Genomic DNA, 12,224 nt, shown 5'->3' on the forward strand with positions numbered 1-12,224 from the left:
CAAGACTTGGGACACAACAGCAAAACGGATAGAGAGCCGGGATTCAGGAGAAGGGAGTCCCACGAAGCAGGCTACAGCTGTCTGTCATACAAGTGAGAGAGTTGTTAGGAACATCTGACAGTAGGAACTTCAGAGTAACCACGGTACTGGAGCTCTTCACATTAAAAGGCGCAATAGAGGAGTCGTTCAGGAAGGACACTTTGGCGGGGTGCTGGTAGGGAGAGTCTGATCTTGCCTGGAGGTTGGCTGGGCCTCTGCCCCGGAGGACACGGTACTGAAGCGGGCACCTGTGTGCACTACGAACTGTGAGTAAAGCTTTGAAACTGCAAGCTCTGGTGTACTCCAATCATTCCCGCATGAGCACCGCTACAACTGGGTATTAACATTTACACCATCCCGTGCCCTTACTCCTCCATTGTACTTTCACACTGCCCTGGGGTTATAGCTTCACCTGTGGGGAGCTACACCATCTAAGCTGCGACACACCATCAGCCCCAGAGGATCTGCACGCAGCGTTGGCTAACATCTTATTTGCCAAACACCACAGGTGGCGTCACGAACTTTACCTTACAAACAAACATCACCGCCATTGATATTGGGCGCCCAGGGCCACGGACCGGGTCACGCTGCTGTGACACCACATCGTCCCCCTGACACCGGCCCGGTACCGAGTACCCCACAGCCCTGGGTGAAGCGCGGGGGCGACCCAGTTGGTGGTTAAAAAACAAACAAACAACAAAAAAAGGCAATGATATTTAGGCTAAGTGCACACGCTGCAGATTTTTTATCTGCGGAACCGCAGGTAAAACTACAGGTAAAATGACTTGGCCTGATTGGCCTGCGGTTTTCCTTGTGGTTTATCATCTCTACAATGGAGGAGATGATAAACCGCAGCAGAATCTGCAGAAAAGAATTGACATGTCAATTCTTTCTGCGCATTCAAAACCGCAGCTTTTCCGCAGTTAAAAATCTGCAGCATGTGCACAGCAGAATGTAAATCCCATAGGACAACATGCTACTGTACACTGTCTGCAGAACTGCTGCAGATCCGCAGCGGCCAAAACTACAGCGGAACCGCAGCAAAAACCGCAGCGTGTGCACATAGCCTTAATTGCTAAATTAAACATTGTTACTTTATTTCTTGAAATACCAAAATCATTTCTCTGGCATTTTGCGCTTCACATTAGACTCCTCATACTTTAGTCCCATTCCTCTCTTCAGTGTTTCTTTTCCTTTTAAAGGTGAAGTCTCCCGCCAAAAAATGTTACTAGAATAAATGAATTGCACCAGGTGCCCCGATCATGGGAAGCTCAAGCCGGGTCCCGGTTACTCCAGCTCTGTGTCTGACATGATACCAACTGTCCCAAATCCAGGAGCCGTCCCGCTGTCCCCGGGAAGTTGGCAGTATGTCCTGACTTCAACTATATCCGTGTCCTTAGGACTCACTATTGTTGCATGGAGATCTGTGCTAGTCTTTGCAGTCCATGTAGAGGCCGAAGGACCTGCAGGTCATATGACTTGGTAGCAGAAAGAAGCTCAGTCATTGAGCCGGCCTAGAGGGGTTCTTGTGTGGTGGACACTAGGGGGATTCTGAGGAAATAATACTGTGTTGGGATTTGTGGGATCATTATGTTGTGTGTCACAATCACTGTGGCTAGCATACTGTGTGTGAGGGTGGGTCGCCCTCCGTCCCAGGCTTCACTCAGGGCTGCGGGGTACTCGGTACCGAGCCGGTGTCAGGGGGATGAGGTGTCACAGCAGCGGTGACCCGGTCCATGGCCCTGGGCGCCCAATATCAGTGGCAGTGATGTTTGTAATGTAGTTTATATGGAAAGTTCGTGACGCCACCTGTGGTGTTTGGCAAGTGAGGTGTTAGCCAACGCTGCGTGCAGATCCTCTGGGGCTGATGGTGTGTTGCAGCTTAGATGGTGTAGCTCCCCACAGGTGAAGCTGTAACCCCAGGGCAGTGTAAAGGTGGTTGGCACGGGGATGTAGCAGTGCCGACAGGGTAGGAAGCAGACAAGACACAGCGGGGTGCAATTTCTGTACCTTTACTTGACAACTGCAGTCCAGGGTCCTGATTACAGATGGTAACGGAGCAGGCTAGCCTGGAAGCAACTCAGGGATTCTCTCTCTCAGACGGGCTGTGCAGTCTCCTTCCTAGCGCTTGTGTGGTGTGAAGCACTCTAGTACTTAGTTACTCTGAAGTTCCTCCTGTCAGATGTTCCTAGAACTCTCACTTGTCTGACAGACAGCTGTAGCCTGATCAGGGACGCTCACTCCCGGCTCTCTATCCGTTTTGCTGTTGTGCCTCAAGTCTTAGATGGGAGTAGGGCATTTACAGCCTCCTACTCCTCTGGTATCTGTGGCAGGACCGTTAGTATCCGTACCACTGTGGAGACCAGACTCCAGTTCTTGCGCTCTCAAGCTGAGGGAGCTCGCCTTCTGCAGCTCAACCTCCAGCTTCTCACTCCACATCTGCACACTTCACCCTCCGCAGACTAACTAACTATATCCTCCTCCTGGCCCACAGAGAGCACTCCTCCCCTCAATCCTGGGTCAGAGCTCCCCCTGCTGGCCTGGAGTGGAACTGTGTTGTATGTATGGATTGACTGTGAGAGAGACCCATCATTGCCTCCAAGCCTGGCATTACCCTCCCCTGGAGGAAGGCAAAGCCAGTGTGGCGACCATACTCTTGGGGTGCCACATTCCCCCCTAGTGAAAGTCAGCACTCCTGGGCTGAACAAAAAGAAACATATAATACACAAATACTTAAGCAATAACAATTTGTACAAGATTGAAAAAGGGAAAAATGTACAAAAACCAAGTGTTTCCAAAAATGGTCCTATGATGATATGTCCAGCATCAATGTCCATGGTCCATTCCTGGGCAAATGGTAACTATTTATAAAGAAAGTTTTTGACCACACAGAAGTCCTGTGGTTCAGTGTCCATAAAAATCCAAAGGGAACTCTTACAGGTTACCTGTAAGCACAAACTTGAAAAACAGTTACATATTTACACAAACAATTTCAGTATTTACATTTATTACTATATACGATATCTAAGGGGCGGTATCCCTTGTGTGATGCGGGTATACCTGTGTAAGACTGGTGTAGTGAGTAATGTACTGGATACACTCCCGGGTGGTAAACTGGGCAGCACTCTCCTATGGACTCTTAGACTCACCAGGGGTATAACAGGTTCACCGCTGGCAGAACGAGGGTTCTCTGGCTCCACTACTGGTGTGGCTTCTGCTACCTGATTCTCCTGATCCTCTCGAGTCACGTCCTCCTGTGCTTCCACTTGGGGAAATAACAACACTGGTACCACTATTGCATCATTAATTCTAGTCCAATTTGCAGGGAATTCTCCAAGTATTGTGCTGACCTTCTTTTCTTCCACTATGGGTTGGATGTTATCTGGCGCCACACACTCCTGTACTCTCCTGTACTGCTGCCGCCTCTCCTGGTCCCAGTCAGCATCTGGCGATGTGGCCTCCGGCGTGAGGACTCCCAAGTCCAAATCCACAGGCAGCCTACCTGGTCTTGCTCTCATCAGGTATGCTGGAGTACAGTTGGTAGAGTTCACTGGAATATGGTTGTAGAGGTCTACCAGATCTGGCAAATTCTCTGGCCACAGATTCCTCTCCTCCAAGGGCAATGTCTTCAGTAGGTCAATCACTACCTGGTTCGTCTTCTTACACATGCCATTGGTCTGTGGGTGATAAGGTGTTGTCCGGATCTTCTTACAACCATACAAGTTGCAGAACTCATGGAACACTTCTGCCTCGAAAGCTGGACCTTGATCTGTGAGTACTCTTTCAGGATACCCATGTGGCCTACAGAAGTACTGTTGGAAGGCTCTGGCTGCTGTCCTGGCAGTTAGATCTTTGACAGGCACAACTACCAGGAATCTTGAGTAGTGGTCCACAATGGTAAGAGCATAGATGTAGCCCGACCTGTTTTGAGTTCATTTTCCGATCCATCAGTCGTGAGTTCTCCTTCCAGGCTCCCTCTGGTGGTAACTGGAGGTAGTGAGGCTGATTTAATCAGCAGACATCTGCCACCTGATATTGAGGATGACGATTGGACCTCAGGAATCTCAGACTGGATTTAAGACAGCTGACGCCCTAGTCTGGTTCTGGTGATTCCTTCTGGCTTGTCAGGTCTTTGTTTTCAGCTCCGTTCCAGTCATCTAAAGCTAAGTTTTTATGCTAATGTTCACACTTGATTTTGTTGGTCTATTCAGTTTTTTGTGTGGTCAGCCAGCCCCGGCTGGGGCTGTGCTAAATTTCCACTTTTATTTATCAGTATTTGCCAATTTGCTTTTTGTCCCTTATTAGATTGGCCTCTTTTTGCTCTGTCTCAGAATATTTCAGAGTGCTGATATAGTGGGAGAAGTCTAGTGACTTCAGGGTTAATTTTGCTATCAGAAGTGTTGGACTTTATTTTTGTAGGGTTTTTTGAAGATTGCAGACATTGTCTTTCCTTTCCTATCCTTTCTAGTTAGTTTGGGCCCCATCGTTTGCTCAGCCTATTTTCCTGCCTGTGTTTGTGCTTTCATCTTGTTTCACCGTCAATACATGTGGGGGGGGCTGTCTTTCCTTTGGGGTCTGCTCTGGGGCAGTTAGTTTTCCCCTTTTCTTGCTTCAGGCTTATTTAGTCCTCCGGCTGTGACGAAGCATCTAGGACCATCGTAGGTACGCTCCACGGCTGCTGCTAGTTGTGTGGTTAGGATCAGGGATCTGCAATCTGCATAGTTACCAATCTCTCTGGTTTTCTGTGACTTAGCTTGTTTTGTTTTTTTTCTCCTCCGTGACCCATTCATAACAGAATCACCAGCCATACCGCAGATTCTAGGGTACTCAAAAGCAGGAAAAAGTTGTTAAAAAAAAGTGTCAGAATTTTTTATTTTTATTTATTTTTTCCTCTTTTTTTTCTGGGGCCGTAGGAGGATTTTTTTTTTCCCTAATGGAGATTGAGCGATTGTCTGATCGTGTGGAGCAACTTGCTGCTGAAGTACAGTGAATTTCCACCTACCTTATTCAGTCACATGCTGCTGAACCTAAGATCCCTACTCCTGATGTGTATTCTGGGGATCGGTCTAAATTTCTGAATTTTAAGAATAATTGTAAATTATTTCTTGCCTTGAAGCCTAACTCATCGGGGAGCTCTGTGCAGCAGGTTAAAATTGTCATCTCCTTGCTGCGTGGCGATCCACAGGATTGGGCTTTTTCTCTCACACCTGAAAATCCTGTTCTGACTAATGTGGATGCATTTTTTCAGGTCTTGGGGTTGTTGTATGATGAACCTAATGCTGTTTATCAAGCTGAGAGAACCCTGTTGGCATTAAACCAGGGTCAGGATTCTTCAGAGTTATACTGTCAAAAATTCCGAAAGTGGGCGGTCCTTACTACATGGAATGATAGTGCATTGGCAGCTCTCTTTCGGAAGCGTTTATCAGAGACCGTAAAAGATGTTATGGTGGGATTTCCTGTTCCCTCTGGTCTGGATGATTCTATGTCATTAGCCATTCAAGTTGATCGGCGTTTACATGAACGTAAGACTACACGGGAGGCGCTGCCACCTTTTGAACAAACGTCTGAACCTATGCAATGTGATGGGGTTTTGTCTACGGCGCAACGTCAGGAGTTTAGAAGGTGTAATAAGCTGTTTTTTTTCTGTGGAGACGCCCCTCATACTATTTCTGTCTGCCCTAAACGAGAGAAACATTTTGCACACACATTTGCTGTGGGCAGCATACAACCTAAGTTCCTTTTGGCAATTACTCTGATCTGCTCCTTATTCACGTTTTCTACTAAGGCTTTTGTGGATTCAGGAGCAGCGTTGAATCTGATGGATTTGGACTTTGCTAAACATTGTAGTTTTTCCATGACGCCTCTGCAGATGCCTATTCCTTTGAGGGGTATTGATGCTACTCCTTTGGCAGAGAATAAACCTCAGTTTTGGACCCAGGTGATAATACGAGTTGCCCCAGACCACCAAGAAAATTGTAAATTTCTGGTGCTGCATGATTTGCATGATACTATTGTTCTGGGTTTTCCCTGGTTGCAAACTCATAATCCAGTTTTGGATTGGAAGTCTGGGTCTGTGGTGAGTTGGGGTTGTCAGTTTGTTCTTAGGGACGCTCCTGTTTTCTCCACCTCTCCTCAGTCTCATGATATTCCTGATTATCTAGCCGATTTTTCTGATGTATTTAGTGAGACTAAGTCTGCGTCTTTGCCTCCTCATAGGAGTTATGACTGTGCAATTGAGTTGATGCCTGGGTGTAAATTTCCCAAGGGCCGGCTTTTCAACTTATCAGTACCCGAGCATGATGCTATGCGGTCCTATATTAAGGAGTCATTGGAGAAGGGTCATATTAGACCATCCTCGTCACCTTTAGGTGCTGGGTTTTTTTTTGTGGCCAAGAAAGATGGTTCATTAAGCCCGTGTATTGATTATCGTTCCCTTAACAAGATGACTGTTAAATATCAGTACCCGTTACCTCTGATGTCTGATTTATTCTCCAGAGTTAAGAGTGCCTGCTGGTTTACTAAGCTTGACCTCAGGGGGCGTATAATCTTATTCGCATCAAGCACGGGGATGAATGGAAGACGGCGTTTAATACTCCGGACATTTTGAGTACCTGGTGATGCCTTTTGGGCTCAATAATGCCCCTTCTGTCTTCCAGTCCTTTATGAATGATATTTTCCGTGACTTTGTGGATAAGTTTTTGATCATCTATCTGGATGATATTTTGATCTTTTCTAGTGATTGGGATTCTCATGTGGAACACGTCCGGACTGTGTTCCGGATTTTGAGGGAGGATTCCCTGTTTGTTAAGGGATCGAAATGCCTCTTTGGTGTACAGAGGATTTCATTTTTGGGATTTATCTTGTCTCCATCGACTATTGAAATGGACCCAGCCAAGGTACAGGCCATTTTTGATTGGGTTCAGCCTACTTCTTTAAAGGCCCTCCAGAATTTTTTGGGTTTTGCCAATTTCTATCGTAAATTTATTGGTAATTTTTCTGGTATTGTCAAACCACTGACTGATCTGACCAAGAAGGGAGCTGATGTGCTGAATTGGTCTCCTGAGGCTGTCTCAGCATTTCAGGAGCTTAAGCGGAGATTTACTTCAGCTCCAGTTTTACGGCAACCTGATGTCTCACTTCCATTTCAGGTGGAGGTAGATGCTTCTGAGATTGGTGCAGGAGCTGTTTTGTCCCAAAAAGACCCTGTGACTTCTAAGATGAATCCCTGTGCCTTCTTTTTTCGAAAGTTCTCCCCATCTGAACGCAACTAAGAATGGGGAATCGGGAATTGTTGGCCATGAAATGGGCATTTGAGGAGTGGAGACATTGGTTGGAGGGAGCTAGATATCAAGTTGTGGTCCTCACCGATCACAAAAATTTGATTTATCTGGAGTCGGCCAAACGCTTGAATCCTAGGCAGGCTAGATGGGCCTTATTTTTCACGCGTTTTAATTTTGTGGTCTCTTTTCTTCCGGGCACTAAGAATGTTAAGGCAGACGCCCTTTCTAGGAGTTTCTTTGCCGATTCTCTTAATGTGACCGAGCCTACTACCATCCTAGGTGAGGGGGTAGTTCTTTCTGCCATTTTGCCTGATTTGAGACGCGCCCTGGAGGAATTTCAGGAGGATAAACCTGAGCGTTTCCCTACGGGAAAATTGTATGTTCCTGACCAGTGGAGAAAGAGAGTGATGTCTGAAATTCATTGCTCCGCATTGGCTGGTCATCCAGGTATTTTTGGTACCAGAGATTTGGTGAGTCGGTCTTTTTGGTGGCCTGCCTTATCTCGTGACGTTAGGAATTTTGTACAGTCCTATGGGACTTGTTCTCGGACTAAACCCTGTTCTCATTGTAGTGGGTTGCTGATGCCCCTGCCGGTGCCCAAGAGGCCATGGACCCATATCTCAATGGATTTTATTTCTGATCTTCCTGTCTCTCAGAGAATGACTGTTATCTGGGTGATTTGTGATAGATTTTCGAAGATGGTCCATCTTGTACCACTCCCAAAATTGCCATCTTCCGCTGAGTTGGTGCCCTTGTTTTTACAACAGGTGGTTCGGTTACATGGGATTCCTGAGAACATTGAGTCCGACAGAAGAGTCCAGTTTGTTTCCAGATTCTGGAAAGCCTTTTGTTCCAATCTGGGAATTCAGTTATCCTTCTCCTCCGCGTTTCATCCCCAGACCAATGGACAGACTCAGAGAACATACCAGACCTTGGAGTCTTATATAAGATGTTTTATATCTGCTGATTAGGATGATTGGGTCTCATTTTTGCCCTTGGCCGTATTTGCACTGAACAATAGAGCTAGTTCGGCCACTTTGATGTCACCCTTTTTCTGTAATTTTGGGTTTCATCCTCGATTCTCTTCAGGGCAATTGGAATCTTCATCTTGCCCAGGTGTGGACTCTGTGGTTGAGAGAATGCAGCAGATATGGGACCAAGTGGAGGATAAGTTGTCACTCTCTCAGGAAAAGGCCCAGCGATTTTCCAACCGACATAGGACCATTGGTCCCCGGTTTAAAGTGGGTGATATGGTTTGGTTGTCGTCTAAGAATATTTCTATGAAGGTTGCATCTCAAAAATTTAAGCCAAGATTTATTGAACCTTATAAGATTTTGGAGATTCTTAATCCTGTTTCTTTTCGATTGGCTCTTCCAGTTACGTTCAAGATCCATAACATATTTCACTAATCTCTGTTGAAGAGGTATGTTGAGCCAGTGGTTCCTATGGCAGCACCTCCTGACCCTGTGTTGGTTGAAGGCAGTATGGAATATGAGGTAGAGAAAATTTTGGATTCTCGTTTGGTTAGACGGAGACTCCAGTATTTGGTCAAATGGAAGGGTTATTCCCAGGAGGATAATTCTTGGGTCTTGGCCTCTGATATTCATGCCAATAGATTGGTTCGTGCTTTTTACTGGGCCCATCCTGATCGGCTTGGTGGCGTGGATGAGGGTTCGGTGACCCCTCCTCAAGGGGGGGTACTATTGTGAGTTCATTTTCCGGTCCACCAGTTGTGAGTTCTCCTTCCAGGCTCCCTCTGGTGGTAACTGGAGGTAGTGAGGCTGATTTAATCAGTAGACATCTTCCACCTGATAATGAGGATGACGATTGGACCTCAGGAATCTCAGACTGGATTTAAGACAGCTGACGCCCTAGTCTGGTGCTGGTGATGCCTTCTGGCTTGTCAGGTCTTTGTTTTCAGCTCTGTTCCAGTCATCTAAAGCTAAGTTTTTATGCTAATGTTCACACTTGATTTTGTTGGTCTATTCAGTTTTTTGTGTGGTCAGCCAGGCCCGGCTGGGGCTGCGCTACATTTCCACTCTTATTTATCTGTATTTGCCAATTTGCTTTTTGTCCCTTATTAGATTGGCCTCTTTTTGCTCTGTCTCAGAATATTTCAGAGTGCTGATATAGTGGGAGAAGTCTAGTGACTTCAGGGTTAATTTTGCTATCAGAAGTGTTGGACTTTATTTTTGTAGGGTTCTTTGCAGATTGCAGACAGTGTCTTTCCTTTCCTATCCTTTCTAGATAGTTTGGGCCCCATCGTTTGCTCAGCCTATTTTCCTGCCTGTGTTTGTGCTTTCATCTTGTTTCGCCGTCAATACATGTGTGGGGGCTGTCTTTCCTTTGTGGTCTGCTCTGGGGCAGTTAGTTTTCCCCTTTTCTTGCTTCAGGCTTATTTAGTCTTCCGGCTGTGACGAAGTGTCTAGGACCATCGTAGGTACGCTCCACGGCTGCTGCTGGTTGTGTGGTTAGGATCAGGGATCTGCAATCTGAATAGTTACCAACCTCTCTGGTTTTCTGTGACTTAGCTTGTTTTGTTTTTTTTCTCCTCGGTGACCCATTCATAACACCGACCGGCTTGGAACCAGCTTCACATGGTCCAGGGCTACCAACTCGAGGGGCTGTTTGGTGCTGATTGGTTTCAGGGGAGCTCTCTGGCTGTCTCGATCCTTTCTGCGCAGGTTACATTGTCCACACTCCCGGCACCACCTCTCTATGGCTTTCCTCATACCAGCCCAGTAGAACCTCTCTCGGAGCAATGCTTCCAACTTCTTCCATCCGAAGTGTCCAGCTCCATTGTGGTATGCTTCCAGGATCATTGGTGCCTCTCTCTTTGGGACTATTACCTGCCAGACCAGTTCATGCGTGCGGGCATTGATACTCCTCCGACACAGCTTCCCTTCGTAGATAAACAGCCGGCCTCTCTCCTTCCACAACTGCTGGGTTTCTTCTGGTGCATCCAACTCTGGACGTGAGTCAGCTCGCATCAACAGCTCCTTCACCAGGCTGACTGCAGGGTCACTATCTTGCGTTTTTGCCCAGTCATGATGGGGCAAAGGATTCAGTGTGACCTCCTTCAAGCCAGACCGTCTGTCTCTCACTCCTTGAGCACGTTGGGCCGCAAGTGGCCGGTGGAAGGGAGGTAGCTCTATCTCTTCAAGAGCCTTAGGGTCTTCTCCTGCATCTGGTAGGTTCGGCATTCTGGACAGCGCATCAGCATTGGCATTCTTGTGCCCTGCCCGGTACTTGATGGTAAACTCATAGTTAGATAACCGAGCCATACATCGCTGTTCCAGTGCACCTAGCTTTGCAGTGTCCAAGTGAGTCAACGGATTGTTGTCCATGAAGATTGTAAACTTGGCTGAGGCTAGGTAATGCTTGAATCTTTCGGTGACAGCCCAGACTATGGCAAGGAACTCCAACTTGAAAGAACTGTAGTTATCAGGGTTCCTTTCTGTGGGACGCATCTTCCTGCTGGCGTAGGAGATCACTCTTTCTTTTCCATTCTGTACCTGCGACAGTACCGCTCCTAGTCCCACATTGCTGGCATCTGTGTACAACACAAAGGGTTTCTCATAATCTGGGTAGGCCAAAACTTCGTCACCTGTGAGAGCCATCTTCAATCTGGTGAAGGACCTCTCTAACTCTTCAGTCCATTCAAAGGTGGAAATTTTCTGCTTGTTCTTCTTGGACTGCCCCACCAGAAGGTTTTGCATAGGGGTAGCTATTTCAGTAAAGCCCTTGATGAATCTTCGGTAGTAGCCTACCAGTCCAAGGAATTGGTGTACTTCATGAAGGTTGCTGGGCTTCGGCCAGTCCTGGATGACTGTGACCTTGTCAGGATCTGGTGCCACACCTTCTGCACTGACCACATGACCGAGGTACTGCACCTTGGGCTTCAGGAGGTGGCATTTGGAGGGCTTCACCTTCAGGCCAAAATTGGACAAAGCTTCAAACACTTCAGCCAGGTGTTCCAGATGCTCTTCATAGATTTTGGAGAAAACAATGACATCATCCAGGTACAGCAGGACCGTTTCAAAGTTCATGTGTCCCAGGCAGCACTCCATCAGCCGTTGAAATGTTCCTGGGGCAGTGCAGAGCCCAAATGGCATATAATTGAACTCACAGAGACCCATTGGAGTGGTAAATGCGGTTTTCTCCTTATCTGCCTCTGCCACAGGAACCTGCCAATACCCACTGGTGAGATCCAAGGTGGAAAAGTAATTAGCAGTTTTAAGTGCAGCTAAGGATTCCTCAATCCTAGGTAATGGGTAGGCATCTTTATGTGTAATGCTGTTAATTTTCCTGTAATCAACACACATTCTCATGGTACCATCCTTTTTCTTTACAAAAACTATTGGACTGCCCAGGGGCTACAACTGTCTCGGATAACCCCAGCCTCCTTCATCTCCCTCAACATACTCTTAGCACACTGGTACTGTGTTGGGGGTATACGTCTGTACCTCTCTTTTATGGGTGGATGGTCTCCCGTGGGGATATGATGTTGGACCCCTTTTGCCTGCCCAAAATCTAGTGGGTGTTTGCTGAATACCCGCTCATACTCTTGTGTCACTCTGTAGTCCCCATTTCTCTGGTATGAAGGTGTAGAATCAGTTCCCACTTGCAGTTGCTGACACCACTCCTCTGGCTGCTTCACAGAACCATTGTCCTACACCTGATCGGATGAGACCAAAGGCTCTGCTGCCTGCAAAGAGTTGTTATTGACGGTGAGCAGCTTAGCAACTGTGGCGTACCGAGGTATTGTGGCCTCCTCTTCCCCACAATTCAAATGACGTACAGGTACTCTCCCTTTTTTGACATCAACCACCCCTCTGGCTGTCAGGACAGTGGGCCTGCTTTCGGAGTATACTGGTTCTACCAATGCCTGGTAATCTCTCCCTC

Source organism: Dendrobates tinctorius, unplaced genomic scaffold, assembly GCF_039654945.1.
Source record: "Dendrobates tinctorius isolate UK_male_01 unplaced genomic scaffold, ASM3965494v1 ptg000005l, whole genome shotgun sequence".
NCBI lineage: Eukaryota > Metazoa > Chordata > Amphibia > Anura > Dendrobatidae > Dendrobates > Dendrobates tinctorius.